This window comes from Thamnophis sirtalis, unplaced genomic scaffold, assembly GCF_051295495.1.
Source record: "Thamnophis sirtalis isolate CommonGarterSnake01/CBP01778 unplaced genomic scaffold, rThaSir2_p1.2 scaffold_3, whole genome shotgun sequence".
Classification (NCBI taxonomy): Eukaryota; Metazoa; Chordata; class Lepidosauria; order Squamata; family Natricidae; genus Thamnophis; species Thamnophis sirtalis.
The window spans coordinates 39,517,695-39,531,207 of NW_028261383.1; the positions used below are offsets into that span (position 1 = coordinate 39,517,695).

Here is a 13,513-nt window from a genome sequence, read left to right on the forward strand (position 1 = left end):
TTCAGTGATCCTTCATAAAACTGTCTTTTCTTGTTAAGAAAATAGGAAATAGCAAATAGGGAGAAAATCCCTAAATCTAGTTTAAATCAAACAGTTAGATTGGTCCTTAGATTGTAAGAATCAGCGTTTTCTCAATGGCAGTATTTCCTTTGGAATTCTAGGTGTCAAGATAAAGCTTTAAAATAATGCACTAAATAATTAACTAATTCTTTCTCATGTTTTTTTTTAAAATAAACAACTTTGACAACTTTAAATAAGGCCAACATGTAGATCAATTATGTTCTGGATGAAGAATGGAGATTAGGCCAGAGTGACTTCTAACAGCTCTTTATTCAATACTCCCTGTGAGGCAACTGAACTCCCTTGCTGAGAGAGCTTCTTTTATAGGACACTGCTCATCCAAACAACCAATCAGGAGAGGATATTTTTCCGTGGCCCATTTTTCGCTCATTTGTGCCCTCCCCAGCACCCAGGAGCAATCTATAAGCCTCCTAATGGCTATGCACGGCCATTTTTGCAAAGCGGGCAGGGTTTCAGGAGGCCAAAAATGCTGTATTCAGTGTATAAGACGCACCCAGATTTTCACCCTCTTTTTTGAGGGAAAAAGGTGCATCTTATGCTCCGGATTTTTCCTGATTTTAAAACCATAGTTGTTAAGTGAATCACTGCAGCTCTTAAGTGAATTGTTCAGTCATTGAGCAAATCCAGCTTTCCCCCCATTGATGTTGGTTCTCAAACGATGGCTGGGAAAGTTACAAATGTTGGTCAAATGACCTCAGGTTAGTGAAGCTGTCATAAACACATGTAAGTTTCCAAGCACTCAAATTTTGATCATGGCCATGGAGATGCTGCAATGGTCATAAGTGTGAAAACCAGTCATAAGTCACTTTTTTCAGTGCCGTAGCTTCGATCAGTCGCTAAATGAATGGTTGCAAATCTACCAGTAATAAAAAGAGCCATAAAAAGGAGTAATCATTGATTAGTCATGAACTTGTCAAGTCCCCTTTACAAACTCTCCAAATTAGATCCCATGATGAAAACCGCAGCCAGAGAATTCTACAGTTGCATCCTAAAGCTGCTTTTTCCAAAAGGCAACTGGACGTTGCTGTTGTTGTTGTTTTTTCTTTTGAAAATGTTCCGCTTCTCATTTAAGAAGATTCTTCTGTTCTAACATTAGCTTCTTGGCTGTGAAACAAAATGTTTTCAAAGGAAAAAACCCTCCAAAAGCCCAGTTGCTTTTTGGAAAAACACCTTTGGGAGAACCATGACCTGCAGAGGTGGGTTTCACATGCATTTACATGAGCCGAAGTGGTGCAGTGGTTAGGGTGCAGTACTGCAGGCCACTTCAGCTGACTGTTATCTGCAGTTCAGCGGTTCTAATCTCACCGGCTCAAGGTTGACTCAGCCTTCCATCCTTCCGAGGTGGGTGAAATGAGGACCCAGACTGTGGGGGCGATATGCGACTCTGTAAACCGCTTAGAGAGGGCTGAAAGCAGTTATAAGTCTAACTGCTATTGCTATTGCTATTTACCACTGGTTCACGCGCACCAACAATTTGAGCACACGAGCGCACCCACCCTCTTCATGAGTGTGTGTGCTCTCTGCGCATACACTTTGCTCACGCACACAGCTTGCATGCATGCATGCGGCTTAGAAAACGTGGCTAAATAAGATGACATGCAGCCAGGATAGGTAGATGGCCCCACCCCCTGCAGGTTGCCATTACCGGTTTGCCTGAACTGGTCCGAACTGGCTGAATACCACCACTGATGACATGGATGATTGAGAATCATTGCAGACTTTTCTCATTTGAATGAAAATAGTTGAGTGGAAAAAAAAAACCTCCTTTCAGTTCTAAATCTCTCTGCAGTTAGTTTTAATGGATGACCTACACTTTTATCACTGAGTAAGGGGAAGAATCATCTCTTTCTCTCTGTTTCTCCACCACCCTCAATATTATCTATAAAGTGTATGATTTCATACGTGTTTCATTTACTTTTCTGTAAAGAACAATGATAATTATCATCTATTAAACTCCCGTGGGAGGTCCTACCAGGGCACCCATCTACATTAGAATGCTTATCTACAACCATGAAGGGAGCACGATTCAATCCTGAACTTCAAATATTCTCTACTCTTGGTAAACAGAGGCTTTCTATATCTTTCCCTTGAGCATTTTTCTATTGGAAAAGATCCTGAACTTCTGAATGTCTGCTAGAAGTTTGTGAGTGGCTCCTTTAATAAATCATCCCTCCCTCACTGACCAAAGCTATGAACCACAAGCTATCTAGACTAGCAGAACAGAAGGAAGGTAGAAGGCATTTTCGTGGAGGTCTGAAAAATAGAATGAATGAATGGAAAACTTTCTTATGTTTTCTGCACATACGTTTTCTTCTAATAATGGAGAATATGTGTAGCTTGGTGCTCTCTGAGCTCAATTGTTTTCTTGCAAGCATTTCCTTACCTCAGTCTAGAGGTAGGCTGCTGGGGGCTTGCATGGCTTTGGGAAATCCTCTAGCTAGGATTCTGCCCAGTTCAGTGAACCCCCAAATGCCACCCCTGGCTGTCCATGTCAACCCCACCATGCCCCTCCCACCCCACCCCTCCTCTCCCAGGATTCTCCACATGGCCCATTCATAAGGTGACCAGACGTCCCACTTTTGGCGGGACAGTCATGATTTTTAATGATTTGTCCCGTGTCTAGCGGCGTGATCAAAAAGTACCAATTTTCCAAAAGAAAGAAAAGATGCCGAATCATCAATTTTAAAAAGGACGCCGTTAAAAAAAAAGGTTTATTTCTCTGAAGTGTCGTTCCTGATGTGGCCTTTAGAGGACAGTGGTTTCCCTCTCTCCGCTCAGCTCGCTCGCAGCACCTGACGAGGGGCAAGGCTCCCTCCCCTCCTGCACATGGGCGCACCGACACATGACATTTTTCTGCAGGGACAGTGATGGTTTTTTGGCGACGGCAGCATGGCAAGGAGGAGGCTCGGTTCCGGGCCAAGTGGCTCAGCCATCGGAAGTTTCTTTTTTTTTTACCTGCTTCTCTCGGGCGCTGCTCTCCCTGCAGCCATGCTGTGCAAGCCGCTGTCAGCAACCTGGTCTGGGTGAGCCGAGGGGAGACAGGTGGGGATCCGGTTAGGAGAGGCTGGCGATGGGGGTGGCTTTTGAAAGGGTTGGGGGGCATTGGAGGAAGGCAATTGGGGGAAGGCTGCTTTGCAAATGCCAGCAAAGTCCCATCTAAACTTGGTTTGCCCTCTCCAGCCCGGAGCAGACTCTTCTCGGGAAAGCCGGGTTCTTCCTCCCTCCCTCTCTTCTCTTCCCTTCCTCCCTTTCCCCTTCCTCCCTTTTGCCTCCTTCCCCTCTTTCCTTCCCTTCCATCTTTCCTTCCTTCCCTCCCTCCCTCCCTCCCTTCCTTCTCCTTCCCTCCCTCCAGCCCAGAGAAGAAGCAGCTGCTTCTGGAACTTCTTGAAAAGTTTCCTTGCCTGCTTTTCTCCTTCTCAAATGCCTTCCAATGACTGGCTAAGCTCTCCTCCCCAGAGTCTCTTTCTTCTGCCTGGAATGGAATGGTGTGTGTGTGTGTGTTATTGATTAAAACTTTTGCCACCCGGTGCTGCGGCTGAGGTGAAGCTGCCAAACTCCCGCCGGCACCCCCACCCGTGGCAGCAGCGCCTCCCCTTCCACTTGGAGCACCTGAGCTGGGCATCGCATTATCCCTTCCCCCTCCTCCACCATGCTTTTGAGGAGCCATGAGGCCGTGGGAGCGAGTAGGAAGGTGGCGGAGGGGGCAGGAGCAGGAAACAAAAGGCCCCATGGCTTCTCAAAAGCACAGTGGAGGAGGAGGTGGCGGTGGCAGGAGTAACGCGGTGCCCATCTCAGGTGCTCTGAGCAGAGGGGGAGGCGGCACCACCGCTGCCACGGGCGGGGGTGCTAGTGGGAGCTTTGGTGGCTTCTCCTCAGCTGCAGCGCCAGGCAGCAAAAATTTTAATCAAGAACATCCCCCCCCGGGCAATGGTGTCCCGCTTAACCAATTTTAAAATCTAGTCACTTTACCCATTCATCATGCCAGGTAAGTGCAGGGCCCACACGGAGGCTTGGGGAGGGGGGGGGGAACCAGGCCTCCGCAGCCTGGGGGAAGCAGTTTTCGCCCTCCCAGAGGTTTGAGGAAAGCCTCCGGAGCCTGGGGAGGGCAAAAAATGGGCCTACTGGAAGTTCCGGAAGTCCAGATACGGGCCTGTTTCCAGCCTCCAGAGGCCTCCAGAGCCCAGGATAAGCAGTTTTTGCCCTCCTAGAACCTCTGGAACCTGGGGAGGGCAAAAAAGCCCCCCCCATCATGGTGAAGGAGGCTGACTAGGCCATGCCCACCCAGCAATTGGTCAGCAAAACCTTTGCTGCAATTTTTTAAAATTGAAATTTTTTGGAAAAAAAGGCTTTTACAAATATTTACCTCCCCCACCCTCCCCACCCGGACCCAACCCCCCCAACCCCTCCCCCAACTTCCCAGAACAAATACAGGGTATAAATCTTTAACAAAGATGTTCTAAAATAAACTTTAAAAAAAGTTAGTATCATCTTTCATTTGAGCTTTAACTCCTCTTTTGTTAGGCTAACTCTAAACAGATTATATCATTCCTTGCTTCTTCAGTCATAAACTATCTGGAATTTCTTAGTCTCATATTTATTTTGAATATAGTCAATCCATCTTCTCCACTCCAGTTTATATTTCTCATTTGAGGGGTCCTTAAGATATGCTGATATTTTAGCCATCTCTGCTAAGTTTGTAACTTTTAATGTCCATTCTTGAATAGTAGGCAAATCTTCCTTCTTCCAGTATTGCGCCACCAACAGTCTTGCTGCCGTTATTAAATACAAAATCAAGTTAGTCTCTATAACTGTACAATCAGTAGTTATACCTAACAGGAATAACTGAGGGGTAAACTTTAAAAATATGGAACGCTTCACGAACTTGAGTGTCATCCTTGTGCAGGGACCATGCTAATCTTCTCTGTATCGTTCCAATTTTAGTATATGTGCTGCCAAAGCAAGCACTTGTTGCCTCAATTTTTGAAGCCCATCCCTGCAAGTCACATAACATCATCAGTGCTAGTCTACTTTAGTACTGAGGATGTTACCTAGTTTGGGTAACGAAACTTCTGCAAAAAAAACTATCAAGCTCAGAGAGCAGAGTACAAAGAACCCCAAAATATTTTGTTTTGGTATACTAAGCTCTAATCTTTGGCAAATAATCCATCCTGACTTAATTTTTCATTATGAGTCACAATTTGCACAACCAACATGTCTTTCTCTCTCCCCCTCCACACCTAATAGAAATTAAACGTGATTGATTTGGGGTGGGTCCAAGTACTTGTCTTCTCCAAGGGAAGAAAGACATGGGATCTCCTGAAAATCAAACATGGTGGATTGTTGCAGAATCTTTTTTTCCCCCTCATTTCAAAAGTTTTATTTCTTTTAAGGCAAACATTTCATCATTCCTCAATTAGTAAGACATCGAAGTACAATTTCTTGTATATCAAAATAATTCTAGTTTACCACCAAATTCTTGTCTAGCCTAATATATATCCCTCCCTCCCTCCACCCTCTCCCCCAACCCCCCTCCACCTTCCCCCCCCGACTTCCCAGAACCCGTACACGGTATGGATTTCTAACAAACAGTCTAAAATCTATTGAGAAAAAAAAAGAGATAAAAAAATTAATAACATTCTACATTGACCTTAGCTTCCTCTTGCTGAACCAACTTTAAACAATTTAAATCATTTCTGATCTTAAGCATAGGCTAACTGGAATTTCTTGGTCCCATATTTATTTTGTATATAGTCAATCCATTTTTTCCAGTCTCGTTTATATCTCTCATTTGAGTGATCTTTAAGATATGCCGATATTTTAGCCATCTCGGCTAAGTTTGTAACTTTCAATGTCCATTCTTGAGTTCTAGGCAAATCTTCCTTCTTCCAGTATTGCGCCACCAACAGTCTTGCTGTCTTTATTAGATGCAAAATCAAGTTAGTCTCTACCACTGTAAAGTCAGTACCTATACCTAGTAAGAATAGCTGAGGAGTAAACTTTATCCTTCTTTTAAAAATATTTTGCATAATCCACCATATTTTTATCCAAAATGCCTTAACCTTTTGGCAGGTCCACCATATATGAAAATATGTAGCATCGAGAGAGCCACATCTCCAACATTTAGGCTGTAAGTTCGGATACATAGAAGCCAACTTTTTAGGATCTAAATGCCATCTATAGAACATCTTATAAAAATTTTCTCTCAGATTTTGAGCTTGTGTAAATTTCACATTTCTTACCCAGATTCTTTCCCCTGTATCCAACATTATTGGTTCTTCAATGTTTTGAGCCCACTTTATCATACAATCTTTGTTGCAGAATCTTTAGTTCTGCAGTTGGTATCTTGTAATTTGTTACTTATGACTGTAGTTCCTGACTGACAGTTTTGAAAACATAATCTGCTAAGAACTTCCACTTTGAAGCTTTATCACATTAAACCTGCACCGGGTAGCAAATTGATCTGACAACATTATTACACTTTTTTGACAGGCTTGTTTAAAAGACCTTAACTCCCCGGGGCACCTTTTGTTTTATTACTGCTTTAATATTGGCTCTGTTTTTTAATCACTCCCCAAAACTGAATCTTTGATATCTGTGTCCCTTGATTGAAGATGTTGGGCCAAAATTATTAAAAGGCAAATGGTTCTTTATCAACTTATCATCTTTATCTTCTTTATCAAGTTATCATCTTGAATTCACCATATTTGGGAAACTTCTTGTTTACGACTGTGGGAAATTATTTGGATAGGAAGAACTATTCGTATGTCTCAAAAGAGTCTCAAAAATTTTGGTTTTCTAACTTGCTTTTCGGCAAAAAAAAATAGGGGGGGTTTTGAATCAGGTTAGCTAGATGTCTATGGAGATTCTCAGTCATCCAGGTCATGGTTGTCCCAAAGGTGTTTTTTCAAGAGGCAACTGGACTTTCTGGTTTTTCTTTGAAGACGTTTCGCTTTTCATCCAAGAAGCTTCTTCAGCTCTGACTGGATGGTAGGGAAGCTAGGTGACTGCCTGGACTGCTTTTGCTGATCTAGAACACTAAGCATGGTTGAATCTGCAGAGAAGCTGAACATATTGTATTCTGAAATATGATTACCTTTTTGAGTTATCTAATATCTATATTTTAAACACGAGAAGAAAGGGATGACACTTTAAAGGGGGTTGCAGAAAATCTCTATATGTTTTCTTATGTCTCTGCATCTTGCCTTTTGTCTTATTTAATGTACATAAACCCTATCTCATATAGAACATCAAATGTTTAAAAAATGCCCTATTCAGCTGTAATAAAACTTTTTTTTAGAGATATTAATCAGTGTCTTGTCATGCTCCAGAAGTCTTTCATAATGCAGATCTTACAAGAAAGAAAAATGGCCTGGCTTAATTTATCATACCTGAAGCCAAAATAATTTGGGGGAAAAACTGCTAATTATCAACTATTTGGGGGGCATTTTTTTAAAAAATGTAGCTATGACTAGGGCACTCATAGTGCAGTACAAGTAGTCCTCAACTAATGACCAAAAATTGAGCCCAACATTTCTGTTGCTTAGCAAGGCAATTGTTAACCGAGGTTTGCCCCATTTTGCAATCTTTCTTGCCAAGTTGTTAAGTGAATCACAGCAACTATTAAGTTAGTAACATGGTTGTTAAGTGAAATCTGGCTTTCCCATTGATTTTGCTTCTCAGTGGGTCGCAAAAGGGGATCACATCATCTTGGGAAACTGCAACTGCCATAAATACATGCCAGTTGCCAGGCGTCCAAATTTTGATCACATGACCACAGGGATGCGGTAATGGTCGTAAGTGTGAAAAATGGTCATAAGTCACTTGTTTCAGTGTTCAACTGATTGGCTGCAGAATTTCCTGGCTGTGTGTGCTGCACAAGTTTTCAGTGTTTATTTATAATTACTGGTTAAAAATTCCCATTGGGTAAAATGGATTCATTCATAACTATTGTGTTGGCTTAACAACCATTGCATTTATTTAATAGCTGCGGTGTTTGCTTAACTACTGCAATAAAGTAAAATTAGTCACAGTCATGTGACGATGGGTGTAGTGAGTGGCATGACTTAACTACCATAATTGTGGGTTTAATTATGGTTGTAAGTAGAGGACTCACCTGTATGCTTCTATACCATATGCAAGCTGATATCTACCATATTTTTTGGAGTATAAGACGCACCGGGGTATAAGACTCACCAAGATTTTGAAGAGGCAAATTAAAAAAAAAGTTTTTGCATTCTGCAGACGTCCCAAAAACGGGCCCAATTTTTGTCAAAAAAGGGCATGCATAGCCTTTAGGAGGCTTATAGAGTGCTCCTGAGGGCTGCCCCCCCCAAACACGAGCAAAAAATGGCCCGTTTTTCGCTCATTTCTGCCGTCCCCAGCCCCCAGGAGCACTCTGGAACCCTTCTAAAGGCTATGCATGACCATTTTGTGAAGGGGCTGGGGTTTCAGGAGGCCAAAAATGCTGTATTCAGTGTATAAGACGCCCCCACATTTTCACCCTCTTTTTTGAAGGGAAAAAGGTGCTTCTTATGTTCTGAAAAATATGGTACTTAGCTGAGAACATGCCTCACTGAACTCTGCAAGTCTTATTTCTGAGCTAATATGTGCTTTAAAAAAAGAAAATTGTTGATCCCCAGTGCAGTGCAAGACTACAAGGTTTTAGAGTGACATCAATGCTGCTGATAGGATCTACTTTTTTGATTAACAGCCGAAAAGAGCAGCCTTCTGCACAATACAAATTAATGCGTAAGGCTGATTGAAAAATAATAAAAGCATAACACAAGTAGATTTCCTCTAAGCTACTTTAAAGCAGTCTTGCTTAGTACCCATTTGCATTCTTAGGTTGCAGGACTGAGAAATGTCATATGAATACTTTTCCCTCCAGATTAGCTCAAAGTGTAATGCCTCACAAGAATTTAGCTAAATGGTAAACACAGCTTAAGTGTCTTCCATCCTAAATACATTGTGAGGAGCTAATCCTTTGAAATCAATAGAAATAGCAATAGCACTTAGACCAGTGGTTCTCAACCTGTGAGTCGTGACCCCTTTGAAGGGTTGAACAACTCTTTCACAGGGGTCGCCTAAGACCATCAGAAAACACATATTTTGATGGTCTTAGGAACCGAGACAGAGAGATACACAGAGAGAGAATGACAGAGAGAGACAGAGAGACAGAGAGACAGAGAGGGAGGGAGGGAGGGAGGGAGAGAGAGAGAGAGAGAGAGAGAGAGAGAGAGAGAGAGAGAGAGAGAGAGAGAAAGAGCCACACAAAGAGAGACAGACAGACATACACACACACACCACACACACCACACACACACACACACACACACACACACACACACAGATGGAGAGACAGAAAGAGAAAGAGAGAAAAAAAGAAAGAAAGGAAGGAAGAAAAAGAAGGAAATGAAAGAAAGAAAAAGAAAGTGGGAGAGAGAAAAGAAAGAAAGAAAGAAAGAAAGAAAGAAAGAAAGAAAGAAAGAAAGAAAGAAAGAAAGAAAAAGAAAGAGAACTTATGACTTATAATTTTATGGTTGGGGGTCACCACAACATGAGGAACTGTATTAAAGGGTCACGGCATTAGGAAGATTGAGAACCGCTGACTTAGAATTATATACTGCTTCAAAATGCTTTACAGCACTCTTTAAGCAGTTTACAGTGAGCATACTGCCCCCAACAATTTGGCTCTTTATTTTACCAATCTCAGAAGGATGGAAGGCTGAGTCAACCTTCAGCTGGTAAGCATCGAACCCCTGGTAGACAGCAAAATTAGTCTGCAATACTGCATTCTAACCACTCCATCACCACATTTCAGTAAATATAACACATGTGAATGAAAGGCATTTAAGAATAGAATTCATTCATTTCATTTATAAAGGACATGAGCAGAACAAACTGAAAATATATTTCTTTTTCAACTGCATAAGAACGAGAATAGGATGACGGTACATACCACCGGAGGTGGGTTGCTCCTGATTTGGCCCAGATGAGGCGAATCGGTAGTAGTGGTGGCAGGAGGCTCCACCCACTTGCCTGGATGCTTCTGCATGTGTGTGAGCGCACACAGGAGCACGGCCAAACCAGTAGTAAAAAAAATTGGCAACCCACCATTGCATACCACCGTTATCATATTCAGGCTGCAGAAATTTGGATAATCACTTGATGGCAGCAAAGAGACAGAAATAATTTTTACTTTTTGCTTCCATCTGGTGGTTCTTCATATTTCTGCAGCCCAGATTTGGTAGCTCAAAAAAATTAACAGAGAATGTATGGGTACCATAAATGTTGCGTGTCTACCAGACAATTCCCAAACTAATCGCAAAACAAAAAAAATCTTAAGTTTATATTATGGAATTATATTTTCATGATGTGTTTACATTATAGTAGGATAGTATTATCGTCAATATTTACTTAAATTCCTAAGTTGAATCTTGAATGGGGTAAAGCAAAACTAATTTCAGGGTTGACCAAAAGTGGAAGTTCAAAGCACTGCTTTGCATTCACAAGTAAAAAAAATAATAATTTTAGAAAGTTATATAGAGCAGGGATACCCAACCCCTGATCTATGACCCATTGGAACCGGGCCACACAAGTAGGAGGCTAGCAACGGAGCTCTATGTATGAATGCAAAAAGGGGAAAAAAAAGATTTGGGAACTTTTCAGAGATTAAATAGAAAATGTCATCATTTTTAATAGGAAAAGCACAATACTTTTATTTCTTTTACTTTTTTTTTACTGGCAGTCATATTTATAGTCTATTCCACTTTCTGAGTTATTATTGGTTTTGGAATGCCATCATTCACCAAAGTCCCTGAGATGACTTAGAAGGAGGCCACTTGACATTTTCAGGTGGTGTTTGCACAATAGGGTTGATTTTAGTTGCTAAAGTGATTACTTTTCTAGGTCTGCAGAGTACATTGAACTAACCAAATGGCCCGGATGTGCACAGAATGCTAAACCACACACATTTTAAAAAATGTTAAAGTAACCAAGTTTCTCATGTTGTGAAAAATGAAACCCCTAGGTAGGATGAAGTGTTCTGTGCAAAAACACAGCCTGGCTGTTTTGAAGTAGACTTTAATGTGGAAACAATATGATCTTTGTTATTTCTCTGTGGAATATGAAAAGTATAAAATTAATTTATATGCCTATGTAGATATTTATTTATTTATTTATTTATTTATTTATTTATTTATTTATTTATTTATTTATTTATTTATTTATTTATTTATTTATTTATTTATTTATTTATTTGGCTATGCCTGTACACTGCCTGACTCCTGAAAGAATCTCAGCAGCAGACAAAAATTAAATGAATAATAATAAAGCAATTAAAGTAGTATAATATGTACGGAACAATAATGTTTTGTATACAATATAATAATACAATTACAATGTAGACAAACAATAATATAAAATAAAATAATCAACCCACAATCACATAATAGCAAATCCGTGTGCTGCATTGGCATCCTTCAGTCTCAAAAGAGTATGGTATTGTGCTCTGGAAAGAGGTAAAGCTTGGGTGTCCTCTCCAGAGCACAAGGCCTGGGTAGATTAATATGGAGGATAGACTGTTACCCAAGCAGCAGATCCCCCCTCTCCATGTTGCTGAAATAGTCTAATGGAACAGCAGAGCCAATACGATTAGTTCCAGCTGCATTGCAGGAGTTACCAGAACGTGGTTGTACACAATCATGAATTGTTTCCAGGACTCCGGCTCTGGATTTTGCCTTGAGGTTGACTCCTGAAGCCTTTTCCAGTATTGGATATAGCCACACGGCAGTGGAGGTTTGTAATCAGAGTTTCCCTTCTCCTAGAAGATGATTTTGCTGCTTTATCTGCCGTTGAGGTCTAAAGCCCTCTTCTGCCTTCAAAACTGTTGACCATCTTTTCTTGTAACCCTGGAAAGGGGCCCTTAAGAGGTGTTACCAGCCAGGCCAGCTGGACCAAGATTTTTTAAGGAAGTGTTACTCCTCCATCACTCACCCTTTGTCCTGGCTTCTAAAGCCTGGCTTCCCAAACGTTGGGCCCAGGATGGCGGGCTTAAGCAAATTCATGTGTTTGGGATTATTGGGACACCTAGCAGGCCAAACTCCAGAGCAAAACAGATACAAGGATAAGAACCTTCTAAGGAAAGAGTCTTTCAAAGAGTAGAGACTACCATATGAGAAGACCTATTGTCTTTTGTATGTTCCATGTGCCTCTCAGAGACAAGAGTGGGTGGAGGATCCACAAAAGGATCTCTGTCTGGATTGAGCATGAAGATTCAGTGCTAGCAAGGTACCTGATGGAACAGGACATTAAAGGTGACTATCGGAACTTTGAACTGAGGCCACATGTTTACCAGTAATTAATACAATGATTTCAAAATATTGTAGACATCACTTGATATTGGTAGGCTTGTTCCACCAACAATCTGGTTGCCACATTTTGTACCAATTCCAAATCACTCCTAAGGGTAGACCCACATAGATTATAGCCCAAATGAATGATAAACAAAGCATGGTTTGGATCACCAGGGAATCCTGAGGCAGGTAAGATTATAACTAGCACACCTAGTGAAGCAAACTTCCTCAAAACTTTCCTCTAGAACCAAAGGAAAAGGTGATGGCCTCCCTTGCAAGATGACATCCTGCCTTTGAATCATTACCCTGTCACATTCCCTGCTCTTCCTAACATGGTACATGTAACCATTGGCCAAAAGAAGGCTATCTATTTTCATGTTAAAGTACCTGGATGGATGGGCGGACGGATGCATAAATGAATGGATAAAAGGATGGATGAGTGGACAAATGTCATGGCATGGAAACAATCCTGCTTAGCAAATGAGATGGAAGTCTAACAAACATTTCCATCTCATCTCATCCTTCTCTTAAAAGTGGTGACTTTAGAGGATGTTGATAGATAACACTATGAACACAGAAAACACAATGCTTTTCTGTTCCAAAGGTGTTTTTTCAAGAGGCAACTGGACTTTCGATTTTTTCTTCAAAGACATTTCACTCTTCAGCTCTGACTGGATGATGGGGGGTTGAAGAAGCTTCTTGGATAAGAAGCAAAACATCTTCAAAGAAAAACATGAAAGTCCAGTTGCCTCTTGAAAAGCAGCTTTGGGACAACCATGACCTGAATGACTCAGAATCTCCATAGACAGAATGCCTTTCTATAAACACACATGTGAAAACATTTTCTGGGTATCTTCACGTGATAACTAATGACCCTTAGCCTTGTAGAAGACATTAACATACTATTATATTATACTATCTGACTATTAACTCACAGAGCAAAGTCGTCATATTTCTCTTGAAGGTTTACTTTTCTCAAATGGATGAGCCTTCCAAACTCCAGACAGAGATGGCCTCTTAACCATTTCTCAGAATTTGCTATAGGGTAGTCCTAGAGAAAAGTGCCTTCCACGCAAAAC

At 41.2% G+C, this 13,513-nt stretch overlaps 1 non-coding gene across 1 annotated transcript; it reads right to left on the reverse strand.

Annotated features, from left to right (window-relative positions):
* Positions 1-4,939: 4,939 nt before the first annotated feature.
* LOC148047959 (U6 spliceosomal RNA) lies at positions 4,940-5,046 on the reverse strand. Its single transcript, XR_015696197.1, has one exon. It is a non-coding gene; the product is annotated as a U6 spliceosomal RNA (small nuclear RNA).
* Positions 5,047-13,513: the final 8,467 nt, after the last annotated feature.